We start from the raw sequence: 14,633 nt of genomic DNA on the forward strand, positions 1-14,633 counted from the left end.
AAAAAAAAAAAAAAGAATATCATATTATCTGCAAATAGGAACAGTTTCATTTCCTCCTTTGCATCTATGTGCCTTTTATTTCCTTTACTTGCCTTATTGCCTTGGCTAGAACTTCCAAAATTATAACTGAATCAAGAGTGAGTAAGAGTGGGTATCTTTGCTTCATTCCTGATCTTAGAGGTTATTATGGGCTAAAATTATTTCCCTCCTACCCCTCTGCCCAAATTCATATGTTAAAGCTCTGATCCCCTTTACCTCAAAATATGACTGTATCTGGAGATAGGGTGATATGATTTGAATCTGTGTCCCCTTCAAATCTCGCATCGAATTGTAATCGCCATTGTTGGCAGTGGGGCCTGGTGGGAAATGATTGGATCATGTGGGTGGGGTTCTCATGAATGGGTTAGCACCATCCCCTCGGTGCTATCACTCTCATGATAGTGAGTGAGTGAGTGAATTGTCGTGAGATCTGGTTGTTTAATAGTGTGTGGCACCTCACTCCTGTCCCTCACACCACCCTTCCCCTGCTCAGGCCACGTAAGATGCCTGCTCCTGCTTTGCCTTCCACCATGATTGGAAGCCTACTGAGGCCTCCCCAGAAGCAGAAGCTGCCATGCTTCCTATACAGCCTACAGAACCGTGAGCTAATTAAACCTCTTTTCTACATTAGTGTCACTAAAGTTGGTATACAATCCCTTCCACTACTAAATTTGACTGGCTTTTTTAAAAAAGAGAAAAAATAACAACAACAAAAAACTCTTTTCTTTATAAATTACACAGTCTCAGATATTTCTTTATAACAGTGTGAAAACAAACTAATACATGGGGTCTTTAAAAGGTAATCAAATTAAGATAAGGTCACTAAGGTGGGCCCTAATTTAATATGGCTGGGGTCCTCATAAAAAGAGATTAGCACACGGACTCATAAAGGGAAGACCACGTGAAGACACGGAGAAGGCAGTCATCTACAAGTCAAGGAGAGAGGCCTCAGAGGACACCAACCCTGCTGACACCTTGATCTTGGCCTTATAGCCTCCAGAACTGTGAGAAAATAAATTTCTGTTGCTTAAGCCAACCAGTCTGTGGTACTTCGTTATAGCAACCCTAGCAAACTAAAGGTGTAAAGCATGCAGTTTTCACCATTAAATATGCTGGCTGTAGTTTTTTGTTTTTTTGTTTTTTTTGAGAGAGAGTCTCGCCCTGTCACCCAGGCTGGAGTGCAATAGCACAATCTCAGCTCACTGTACAAAAATTAGCCAGATGTGGTGGCAAGCGCCTACAATCCCAGTTACTCGGGAGGCTGAGTCAGAGACTTACTTGAACCTGGGAGGTGGAGGTTGCAGTGGGCCGAGATCATACCACTGCACTCCAGCCTGGGTGACAGAGCGAGACTCCCTCTCAAAAAATGAATAAATAAATAAATACAATTTAAAAATAAATAAATAAAAACAAAATAAATAGTAATTATTATTATAGGAGTATTCAAATTATCTGAACTGTGATTATCTCAAATTATCTGACTTGTGTTTTTGAGAAATGGTCATTTCATCTAAGTTGTAAAATTTGTGTGTGTGGAGTTGTGCCTTGTATTCTCTATTTATCCTACTCATTTTTAAATACACTGATTTATTTAATTTTTGTTCCCAGATGGAAAAGTGCTTTATTGTTTTCATTACAGTAAAAAATAGAACATACCCATAGTAAAAAAAAAAAAAAATATATATATATATATATATAAAAAATATAGAATATTTCCCAGGAAAGGAAGTAAATCTAACCAATCAAAGATGTTAACATTCTAGTGAAGAACCTTTCAGACATCCATCTTATCCACCCACACAAATACATGAATGTATATATGGATACATATAAATAGGATCATATTATAAGTGCTCATCTGTAACCATTCCTTTCACTCAACAAATCTATGTCAGCATAGATCTACACCATCATTTATGATGACCACAAGCTATTCCATTGTGTGAATATATTATAATTTACTTTACCCTATCTGATGTTGATTGTCAAAAGGCTAAGTTGTTTTTAGTCTTTTATATAAACAACACTGTGGGTGAATATCCTTGTTCATTTAGCTACAGATGTGTAGCTAACTCTTTAGAATTATTTCCAAGAGAAGAAATACTGGTACATTCATTGAAAATTCTGATCCATGTTACATAGATATATTATGTCGGAAAAAGAAGAAGAAGAAAAGAAGAAGGGGAAGAAGGGGAGGAGGAGGAGACGAAGGAGAAGAAGAAGAGGAGAAGAAGGAGGAAGAAGGAGGAGGAGGAGAAGGAGAAATTCTGATACATACAATCAAACTACATTGCACAAAAATATATTACCCTATCATCACCTTGCAAGCACTGTACTTTTTTTCCCCTCCTTGCCAAAATAATTTGTGAAAAAAATCAGGTTTTTTTGGTAGTACTGTAGTTGTTTTGCTTTTCTTTGAGTACTTATGAGATTGATGTATTTATGGGGTTTTTTTGTTTTCTTTTGTCTTGTAATTTGTGTTTCCTCTTCAAACACTACCTAGAAGCAGTAGGTTTCATTAGGCAGTCTAGAACGGATGTCCCCAACTCCCAGGCTGCAGACCCATATGGTCTGTGGCCTGTCAGGAACCAGGTGACACAGGAGGAGATGAGCATGGGTGACTAAGCGTTACCACCTGATCTCTGCCTCCTGTCAGGTCAGTGGCAGCATTAGATTCTCATAGGAGCACAAACCCTATTGTGAACTGCACGTGCAAGTGATCTAGGTTGCATACTCCTTATGAGAATCTAATGCCTGATGATCTGAATTGGAACAGTCTCATCCCCAAATGGTTGCCATACCCCGTCCATGGAAAAAAATGTCTTCCATTAAACCAGTCCCTGGTGCCAAAAAGATTGGGGATCACTGCTACAGAGGGTTGATTTAAGAAGCCCTCTTGGCCAGGCACAGTGGCTCACGCCTGTAATTCTAGCACTTTGAGAGGCTGAGGAGGGTGGATCATGAGGTCAGGAGTTCAAGACCAGCCTGGCCAATATAGTGAAACTCTATCTCTGCTAAAAACACAAAAATTAGCCGGGCATGGTAGTGCGCACCTGTAGTCCCAGCGACTCGGCAGGCTGAGGCAAGAGAATTGCTTGAACCTGGGAGGCGGAGGTTGCACTGAGCTGAGATCACGCCACTGCATTCTAGCCTGGGCAACAGAGGGAGACCTCATCCCAAAAAAAAAAAAAAAAAAAAAAGAAACCCTCTTAAAGAAACCCTTTTTTTGGAAAAGAAGATCCAGCCTTAATACCTTTTCCAAAAACCATGGCAGCTTAAGTATTTTCATGTTTTTCTAATTTGTTTGTTTGTTTGTTTTTGTAGAGACAAGGTCTCACTATGTTGCCCAGGCTGGTCTTGAACTCCTGGGCTGAAGTGATCCTCCTGCCTTGGCCTCCCAAAGCACTAGGATTACAGGCATGAGCCACCAAGCCCAGCCTTCATGTTTTCTAATTTTACTGAAAAGCATTCTTATATCCTCGATATAAAAGAATAAAATAAAAACCTAGTGGGGGATGGATGGGTGATGATGATTGCATGACAGTGTGAATATATTTAATGTCACTGAAGTGTACACTTAAAAGTTGTTAAAAAGGTAAATTTTATGTTATACATATTTTACCATAGTTTTTTTTAACCCAGTTGGGGAAGATAGATATAGATATAGATATTTTTGCATACAGACAAGAATTTTGACTTCATTAGTTTATGACAGAAGAATTGACTCTCAGTCTACTTTCCTTAAAAGAAAAAGAAATGAGATTAAAGAAAGTATGGCTAATATTCCACTTTCATGTTCCATATGCTAAGAAATATGAGTTTCTTAAAAATTTAAATCTACCCTTGTTTTGAGATGTATAAAATAATAAATCATATCATCAATAAACTTAATAGTAAATAAAGGGTACTTTACAGAAACATACATAAATGATATCCTCATTTAAAATACTTTGCTTATATGCCACAAATTTACTTCCAAGAATAATGATATGTAAGTTCATTTATATATCAAACTATGTTTGAGACAAAATAATTTATCAAATCTTCTGGGATGATGGCTTTTTTTTTTTGGAGACGGAGTTTTACTCTTTGTTGCCCAGGTTGTAGTGCAATGGCGCGATCTCAGCTCACTGTAACCTCCGTCTCCCAGGTTCAAGTGATTCTCCTGCCTCAGTATCCCGAGTATCTGGGATTACAGGCATGCACCACCACGCCTGGCTAATTTTGTATTTTTAGTACAGACAGGGTTTCTCCATGTTGGTTAGGCTGGTATCGAACTCCCAGCCTCAGGTGGTCTGCCCGCCTCGGCCTCCCAAGTGCTGGGATTGATGGCTTTTAAAGTTCCTTTTATCCTTCGGTTCTAGCTCAAAAGGCTTAGAGGTCCTCTTCCTGCCACTTGCTGACGTTTCTGTTAACGTTATTCAGTAATTTGCTCACATTTCATTATTGACTATCATTTTCATTAACATCCACTAATATTTCCTCAGCTCCTGTTAGAGACTGACTACATGGCTTGGTGACACAGGTCCTGTGGCCAGCTCATTGAGTCATTGCATGCAACTAAAACCTTCCAATAGTCTAGGGAACCATAGTCAAATTGTGGAAAAGTCTGGAAAAGGACCTAAGAGAAGACCTTGTCTTTGCTTTGGGGGCTCTGATGCCCAAGTTCTCTTGTGGCACCTCTGCTCTCTTCGCAGATACACAGAACCTTCCTTACAGTGCTGGGACCCAGGAAGAAAGGATTCTTAGGGGCATGGAAAGGGGGTTGGAGGTGGAGAGTCTTCTGCTCCTGCTATTTGCCTGGTACCCACAGTCTTCAGGTAAGAGGTGGCTGAGGAGATAGCAGAGTCCAATTCCATTCTGACCACCTCCCCTTACAACCCATTTTCCACCCACATGCCAAATGTTTTATGTTTCATATTTTATGTTTCTTGATTTGCTTTATATTTAAAAACATAAATCAGGTGTAGTCATTCCTGTGTGGCTCACCCTCCAATGGCTTTCCATTGCTTTTAGAATGAAATCCAAACTCCTATGACAGTTATGACCTGGCTCCTGCCACACTGACTCCCCTTTCTGTCCTTCAATGTCACCAAATGCTTACCCAGCTCCAGCTCTTCCTAAAGGTAGGCTCATTCTCACCCTCCAGTTCCAATTCAAACATCACTCGCTCTCTATCACATTATCTTATTTACTTCCTTCACAGCACTGACCACACTCTATATTTATCATGTTTATTTTTTTGGGTTATTGTCTGTCTCTCCTCCCTCAATTAGAATGTAAGTTCCATGCAGACACCCTAGTCTGTCTTGTGTATTGCATCCCCAGCATCTAGCACTGTGCCTGGAATATGCTAAGTGTGCAACATGAGTGTTTGTGGAATGATCCCTATACTCTCCACCCCAAATCAGTATAATTGTCCATAAAACTGAGCTCCCCAATACATACCATCTTGTGGAAAAACCAGTACCTTGCAATCCTAGAATTTATAATCTAAGGTTCATTTTTAAAGAAAAAGACAAATAGTCAATGTGCTAGAAGAGTGTCTCTGTCCCACCTCCAAAGCAGATAAAATCAAGATGAATTTACCATTTTGAAAGGAAAACACACAGTGGCCTATACCTGCATCTTCCAGGTGTGGAAAAGACGAGGTATTTGCTGAACTTCTATGTAGGCTGTATCCTCCGGAAGATGTAACTGGAATGTAGAGATGTAAAGCATAAACCTCTTTTGAGTTGTACTGAAAGGGATGTGGTTTGAATGGAGTCTAGCAAAATGCACATGAGAAGCAAGAATCTACCAGTGTGTATCAAACACTGTATACTCTAGGGGAAAGAATATCTATTTTTAAACAGACTTCTTTAAATATAATTATTCCCAAATGCCAAAAAGAAATCCTTTCATAGCAAGCACACCAACAGAAACTGTGACACGCCCAGCTGGCCCCCGTACAGTCCCCTCCTGCTCTCCCTTCTGTCCTGCTGACCCAGGCACTACAGCCAGTGGTAGCTTCTCCCCAGGTGCTCTAGGCAAGCTCCTTCCAAGGAAGCTGTAAGTTACCCAGGAGGTGGGGTGCTGGAAGTGAGGATGTTTTTTTCCCTCTTGTTTGAATGATTGAATGTCTTAAAGTGAGACTGTACTCATCTATTATTTAGATCAATTTTTTTAAATAATAAAAAGAGAACATAATTTTACTTAAAAAACAAACCTTTAGCTTGCCTTCTCAGAATGAGACTCTCTGTCTTCCTGGTTGACAACCACTTGAAAAACAATTTGGTAAGTTGTTTTTTTTTCTTTATATACATATGTTGTGGACAGGTTCTTGCTCTGTCGCCCAGAATGGAGTGCAGTAGCACGATCTCTCCTCACTGCAACCTCTGCCTCCCAGGTTCAAGTGATTCTCCTGCCTCAGCCTCCCAGGTAGCTGGGATTACAAGCATGCACCATCATCCCCGGTTAATTTTTGTATTTTTAGTAGAGGTGGGGTTTCACCACGTTGGTCAGGCTTGTCTCAAACTCCTGACCTCAAGTGATCCTCCCACCTCAGCCTCCCAAAGTGCTGGGATTACAGGCGTAAGCCACCACACCCGGCCGGGAGGGAACTTTTTATGGTGATAGAAATGTTTTCATCTGTATTGTTGTGGTGATTGCATAAGTATATATATTTGTGAAAACTCAGAGAACTGTGCACTTACAAATGGAGGCAAATTTTGAGATCACTGAATTGCGAGGTATGTCCGTTTAAGGCTGCTCATTTGGCAACTTGAAATGATCAGGAATCAAGGGGCTTCCTGGATTGCAGACATGTACTCTTGAAAATTTGGCTTTGGTAATTGGGCTTTCCCATCAAGACTTGTCATTTTCAATGTATATAGAAATAAAACTTGCCACTCTCCGGCCCTCCCCTTGCTCCCTGTTAGGGCTTCTATTTAATTGATCTGGTTGGGCAGTCCATGATCACCTCTCTAGTTAAGATCCTGCCTTACTGATGTTGAGGATCCCCTAAAGGAAGACTTTAACTGGAATCTGAGCCTTAATCTTGGAAAGGCAGCATCCTGGTGAATTGGGCCGATTGCGTCAAACAGAAATTCTTGCCTTGAGGTTTTTTGGGATTGTTGTTGTTGTGTTGTTTTGTTTTGCTTGTTTTTGAGACACTCACTCTGTTGCCCAGGCTGGAGTACAGTGGTGCCAGTGACCTCCAAGACTCAGGTGATCCTCCCACCTCAGCCTCCCCAGTACCTGGGACTACAGGTGTGTGCCACCACACCCGGCTAATTATTGTTTTTTTTGTAGAAATGAGGTTTCGCCATGTTGTCCAGACTGGTCTCAAACACCTGGGCTCAAGCGATCTATCTACCTTGGCCTCCCAAAGTGCTAGGATTACAGGCATGAGTCACTGCACCCAGCCTTAAGGTATTTAAATTAGTGTTTGTAAATGGGGAAAGCATACCTGAAATTGAAATAGAGGATACTGGAGTAGATGTGTGGTTCAAATAAACTGGGTTAGAGCGTAACAAATTGGCAGCCTTTTGTTGCCAATTTACTAGATCTGTTTTTTGTTTGTTTGTTTGTTTGTTTTGAGACAGAGTTTCACTCTGTCACCCAGGCTGGAGTGCAATGGCGCAATCTCAGCTCACTACAACTTCTGCCTCCTGGGTTCAAGCGATTCTCCTGCCTCAGCTTCCCAAGTAGCTGGGATTACAGGCAGCTAATTTTTTTAGTTTTAGTAGAGATGGGGTTTCACCATGTTGGTCAGGCTGGTCTCAAACTCCTGACCTCAGGTGATCTGCCTGCCTCGGCCTCCCAAAGTGCTGGGATTATAGGTGTGAGCCACTGTGCCCGGCCAGATCTGGTATTATTTTAAGAGACTCCTGAAGAAGCATTAGTTAAAAGTGTGATAGTAGAAAGACAGACATTTAATATTCTATGTGCTGCTTAGCTATTCCTGTTAGTTTCACTCCATTTCAGCCTGTACATTAGCTTCCAAGGACGTCTGTGAGCAGATGAGTGGCGTCTTCGTGACAGTGATCCTTGGAGTGTGAGACCTGCAGTGCTGGGCCACAATCATGGAGGCTGCCTGTTAAAATGCAGGTAGGTTCCTGGGCTCTACCGAAAACCTCTCTCACCTCAATGAGATGGACCAGGGACTCCATCTTGGATGATATCCCCAGTGATGTTCACGTGCTCCCAGTTTTGGGAATCACTGTTGCTTCCCTTTGGAGATAACTGCTGAAGATGGGACGGCGGAGCTCTTCAGGTGACAGCAAAACACTCCTAAGGCTGAAGGGCCGAGAGCCTGCCTCACAGAGAAGGCAGTGGCTAGCAGAGCTTCCAAAGCGCCAAACCAGGAGTTCAGGTCGTGTTGTCTTTGCAAGGTGGCCAGCTGGAAGAAGACCCAGTGGTGCTCTTGAAAATTGTGAGTCCTTTGCAGAAGATGCTGTGGCCTCGTACTCATGGAACCCATTTATGCACTTCCCTCTGGGAAAGCTGCATCACAAGGTTTCCTCCTGGCTTCCTAAAGTAAAACTTTCAGAGCTTTTTGCCCACAGCAGGGAACTGACACTCCATAGTTACTAAGAAACTTTCGAACATCTGAGAGGGCAGGTCATCTTGAACTGGGTGATCAAGAGCCCAGGCAATCATCGTGGCAATAATCCCAGCCAGCCCTGCCCTGCAGAATTCACAGGAAGCCCAGCTCCTCCTCCCTTACAACTTCCCAGGACCACTTTGGGCCCCCAACGGACGAGTCCTCACATGACTCCATAGAGGTGACTTCGATGGCTCAAATGGCTATCGGAAGAATCTGTACCGGAGCTAGGCAACCTTTGGGGAACCACCAGATGAAATTGTGGATGTAACTCACTGTTAGGGCCATTCAGAAAGATCTATTAAGAAAGTGATGCCAGACATGGTGGCTCACACCTGTAATCCTCACACTTTGGGAGGCTGAGGTGGGTGAACCATTTGAGGTCAGGAGTACAAAAATTAACCCGACGGTAGTGGCTCACGCCTGTAATCCCAGCTACTCCAGAGGCTGAGGCAAGATCATCGCTTGAGCCTTGAGGATGAGGTGGAGATGGAGCAGCAGGGAGATGGGGTGAAATTTTTTAAAAAATTGGCCGGGCACAGTGGCTCATGCCTGTAATCCCAGCTCTTTGGGGGGCCAAGGTAGGAGGATCACTGGAGGCCAGGAGTTGGAAACCAGGCTGGGCAACAGGGAGATCCCCATCTTTACAAAAAATAACAATAATAATAAAATTAGCCAGGTGTGGCAGCATGTGCCCATAGTCCTAGTGGCTCAGAAGGCTGAGGCAGGAGAATCACTTGAACCCAAGGGCTCGAAGCTGCAGTGAGTCATGATCATGCCACCAAACTCCAGCCTGAGTGAAAAAGACAGACCCTCTCTCTTAAGAAAAAAACAAAGTAATATGGCAGGAGATGCTTTGAAGCTACACAATAAATACACATTTTACTCCAAGAATTAGGAATAAAATAATTTTATTAAAAATGAACATAGATATGTCATGATGTAGAAGGCCAAAATTGCACCAATTTGGCTGGGCACAGTGGCTCATGCCAGCACTTTGGGAGGCTGAGGTGGGTGGATCATTTGAGGTCATGAGTTCGAGACCAGCCTGGCCAATATGGTGAAACCCCACCTCTACTAAAAATACAAAAATTAGCCAGCCATGGTGGCAGGTGTCTGTAGTCCCAGCTACACAGGAGGCTGAGGCAGGAGACTCGCTTGAACTCAGGAGGCAGACGTTGTGGTGAGCCGAGATCACACCACTGCACTCTAGCCTGGGCAACAGAGCGAGACTCTGTCTCAAAAAAAAAAAAAAAAAAAAAAAGGAGGCTGTGCATGGTGGCTTATGCCTGTAATCCCAGCGCTTTCAGAGGCTGAGGCAGGCAGATCACCTGAGGTCAGGAGTTTGAGACCAGCCTGGCCAACATGGTGAAACCTCATTTCTACTAAAAATATAAAAATTAGCCAGGCGTGGTGGTGCATGCCTGTAATCCCAGCTACTCCAGAGGCTGAGGCAGGAGAATCACTTAAACCCAGGAGTTGGAGATTGCAGTGAGCCAAGATTGCGCCATTGCACTCCAGCCTGGGTGACAGAGCGAGACTCCATGAAAAAAAAAAAAAAAGTTGTACTAATTTTTATGATGAAATAGGAAACATGAAAGAAATTTTACAATGTGTCAGTTCCTGTGGACTAACCCAGCTTGAGAAGCCCCTCATGGCCTGCACTGTCTCCAGTGTATTCTCTGGCCTCATCATTTTCCGGCCTTATTATCAACTGTGGAGTTTACTGTATTTGGAACCTATAGACTTCTAAGCCTCCGACTGTATTTATTTCTGACTTAGTATTGATTTTAGAGGCTTCCAATTGATTTTTTAAAAAACATATTTTAAACAGAAATATTCTGATTTTTTTTTTTTTTTTTTTTTGAGACGGAGTTTCACTCTTGTGGCCCAAGCTGGAGTACAATGGCACAATCTCAGCTCACTGCAACCTCTACCTCCTGGGTTCAAGCAATTTTCCTGCCTCAGCCTCCCAAGTAGCTGGGATTACAGGCACCTGACACCACGCCCGGCTAATTTTTGTATTTTTATTACAGATGGGTTTTTGCCATGTTGGCCAGGCGGGTATCGAACTTTGACCTCAGGTGATCCACCCGCCTCAGTCTCCCAAAGTGCTGGAATTACAAGCCTGAGCCACCGTGCCCGGCTCTGATGCTTTTTTTTTTTTTTTCAGACGGAGTCTCTCTCTGTCACCAGGCTGGAGTCCAGTGACATGATCTCAGCTCACTGCAACCTCTGCCTCCCAGGTTCAAGTGATTCTCCTGCCTCAGCCTCCTGAGTAGTTGGGACCACAGGCACATGGCACCACGCCCAGCTAATTTTTGTAATTTTAGTAGAGATGGGGTTTCACCATATTGGTCAGGCTTGTTTCGAACTCCTGACCTCAGGTGATCCCCTGCTTCAGCCTCCCAAAGTGGTAGGAGTACAGGCGTGAGCCACCGTGCCCCGCCCTGATGCTTTTAAAGGGTGAATATGGTCAATGATCCCATTGAGATAGAGCTGCTATGTAATAATATTATTACTACTAGAAAATTTAATTTTCCAGTCCATTCATACAGGTTTAAGAATATTTGCTGATTTGCAAGAAAGGGTCTCAATTCCAACGTAAGTAATTCTATATGGCCCTGAAGCCACACAGTTTTAACTCACGGCTACATGTACAGCCTAGCAGTTCCTTTGATGCTAACCTTCCAGACAAAGTTCTCTGAGCTAGATCATTCAAGGGTGAACCTCTTAATTATGCAGCTTCATGTCACCGATGTGTTCCTATTACGGTGTCTGCTTGAAGGTCGTGGTTCAACTTTAAATAAAACCTTAGTAGAATTACTAGCAATTTCAGTGTTTGCTCCCTACAATTATTTTACCATCTAATGAAAACTTTAAGAACACAATTTGGAGGACTATCAAATTAGTTCCAGACATCTGATAGATGGATATGCAAATGAGCAGATTTAGAGATATACATGAAAAACATATTTCCTTTTTTTTGAGACAGAGTCTCACTCTGTCACCAGGCTGGAGTGGGCAGTGGCGCGATCTCAGCTCACTGTAACCTCCGACTTCTTGGTTCAAGCAATTCTCCTGCCTCAGCCTCCTGAGTAGCTGGGACTACAGGTGAGCGTGATCACGCCTAGCTAATTTTTGTATTTTTAGTAGAGATGGGGTTTCGCCATATTGGCCAGGATGGTCGTGACCTCTTGATCGAGTTTTGCTCTTGTTGCCCAGGCTAGAGTGCAATGACGTGATCTCGGCTCACCGCAACCTCTGCCTCCTGAGTTCAAGCCATTCTCCTGCCTCAGCCTCCCAAGTAGCTGGGATTACAGTCATGCGCCACCACGCCTGGCTAATTTTTGTATTTTTAGTAAAGACAGGGTTTCTCCATGTTGGTCAGGCTGGTCTTGAACTCCTGACCTCACGTGATCCGCCCGCCTCAGCCTCCCAAAGTGCTGGGATTATAGGCATAAACCACTGCACCCGGCTCATATTTCCTTTTTTCACAGATATACATATGTATATGGTATCATCAAGGTATATCAACATTTGATTATAATGAGATACATGATACATTGGTTATTATTTACATGGACAAGTAAGCCAGAGCCTGACTCTCTAATATCAACAAAAATCAGGGTCGTTGGTTTGCCCTAGCACTAACACAGTTTGCTAGGTGACTGAACGGCGAAAAGGAGGGGAACGGGGATCTGAAATCTTAGATACAGGGAACTTCATTTTCTAACAGCATGGTCTCTTAATAAAACTGATGTGTTTTTTTGGGGGTTTTTTTTGGTTTTTTTTGGACAGGGTCTCTGTGTGTCACCCAGGCTGGAGTGCAGTGGCGTGATCCTGGCTCACTGCAACTTCTGCCTCCCGGGTTCAAGTGATTCTCCTGCCTCAGCCTCCCAGTAGCTGGGATTACAGGTGCCTGCCACCACTCCCGGCTAATTTTTGTATTTTTTGTAGAGATGGGGTTTCACCATGTTAGTCGGGCTGGTCTCAAACTCCTGACCTCAGGTGACACATCCACCTCGGCCTCCCAAAGTGCTGGGATTACAGGAGTGAGCCACTGCGCCAGCCCTGATGATGCTTAATCCAAACGAAAAAGTAAGACTGGGGCCACCACACTTGCTACACTGGAGAACAGAATATTTAGACACTAGGTTAAAAACCTGTGAGAATGTCCTGAAAGTTAAAGAACTGTCATAGAACAAGTTCTATGATAAGCCTGTTACTAACACAGCCTGGGCTAGTTGGCCCTAACTCACCCGACCAGGATTCAGCATCGGGCAGGGAAATCACAAACTTCCTAGTCATTATTAGGTCAAGAAAAGCAGATCTTGAAAAAGAATTAGAAAATGACTAGCTATAATTTGTACCTTTGATGAATGTAATTCTAAAATTTTGTTGAATTTAAGAGACCATTTTAATTTACAAGATGTTAAAATGTGAAAACAGCAAACATGAGTCTTAGAACTAACGACAGGCAGCTTGGTAGATAAGGGCTGGAATGAGGAACACATTTCTTTAACCCGGAAAGAAAAGACAAATGCATGTAAAAACATAATTACCGGCTGCCGAGGGCACAGTGGCTCATGCCTGTAATCCCAGCACTTTGAGATGCTGAGGCAGGTGGATCACCTGAGGTCAGGAGTTTGGGACCAGCCTGGCAAACATGGTGAAACCCCGTCTCTACTAAAAATACAAAAATTAACTGGGCATGGTAGTGCACACCTGTAATCCCAGCTACTCAGGAGTCTGAGGCAGAATAGCTTGAACCTGTGAGGTGAAGGTTGCAGTGAGCTGAGATCGAGCCACTGCATTTCAGCCTGGGTGACAGAGCAAAACTCCATCTCAAAGAAAACAGACAAAAAAAGAAAAAAAAAAAAAAGGCTGGGTGTGGTGGCTCACACCTGTAATCCCAGCACTTTGGGAGGCCGAGGCCGAGGATTGCTTCAGGCCAGGAGTTCAAGACCAGTTTTGTCAATGTAGGAAGACCTCATCTCTACAAAAGAAAACTTTTTTTTTGTTTGAGACAGCGTCTCACTCTGTCACCCACGCTGGAGTGCAATGGCGTGGTCTTGGCTCACTGCAACCTCCGCCTCTCGGGTTCAAGCGATTCTCCTGCCTCAGCCTCCAGAGTAGCTGGGATTACAGGGGCCTGCCACCATGCCTGGCTAATTTTTTTATTTTTAGTAGAGATGGGGTTTCACCATGTTGGCCACGCTGGTCTTGAACTGCTGACCTCGTGATCCGCCCACATTGGCCTCCCAAAGTGCTGGCATTACAGGCGTAAGCCACTGTACCCGGCCAAGAAAAACATTTTTTTACGATGACATCTCTAGTCATTAGAGAAATGCAAATCAAAAGCACAATGAGATATCACTTCACATCCACTAGATGACTATAAACAAATAGACTGATAATAACAAGTGCTGATGAGCAGGGGAGAAATGGGAACCCTCCTACACTGTTAATAGGAATGTAAAATGGTATAGCTCTGTTGGAAAACAGTTTTTCAGAAAGCCAAACAAAAAGTTCCTATATGATCCAGCAATTCCACTCCTATGTACTCCCAGGAGAAATGAAAACATATTTCTACACAAAAAATTGTATGCGGGCAGGTGCGGTGGCTCACGCTTGTAATCCCAGCACTTTGGGAGGCTGAGGCAGGTGAATCACTTGAGGCCAGGAGTTTGAGACCAGCCTGGCCAACATGGTGAAACCCCATCTCTACGAAAAATGCAAAAATTAGTCAGGCGTGGTGGCAGGCACCTGTAGTCCCAGCTGCTCAGGAGGCTGAAGTGGGTGAATCACCTGCACCAGGGAGGCAGAGGTGGCAGTGAGCCAAGACCACACCACCGCATGCCAGTCTGGGTGACAGAGTGAGGTTCTGGCTCAAAAAAAAAAAAAATGTATGAAAATGCTTACGGCAGCATTATTCATAATAGCCAAAAAATAGAAATAATTCAGATGTTCAGATGTTCATCAAATGATTAATGGATAAAGACCA

The sequence above is a fragment of the Macaca fascicularis genome, chromosome 5, assembly GCF_037993035.2.
Source record: "Macaca fascicularis isolate 582-1 chromosome 5, T2T-MFA8v1.1".
Classification (NCBI taxonomy): Eukaryota; Metazoa; Chordata; class Mammalia; order Primates; family Cercopithecidae; genus Macaca; species Macaca fascicularis.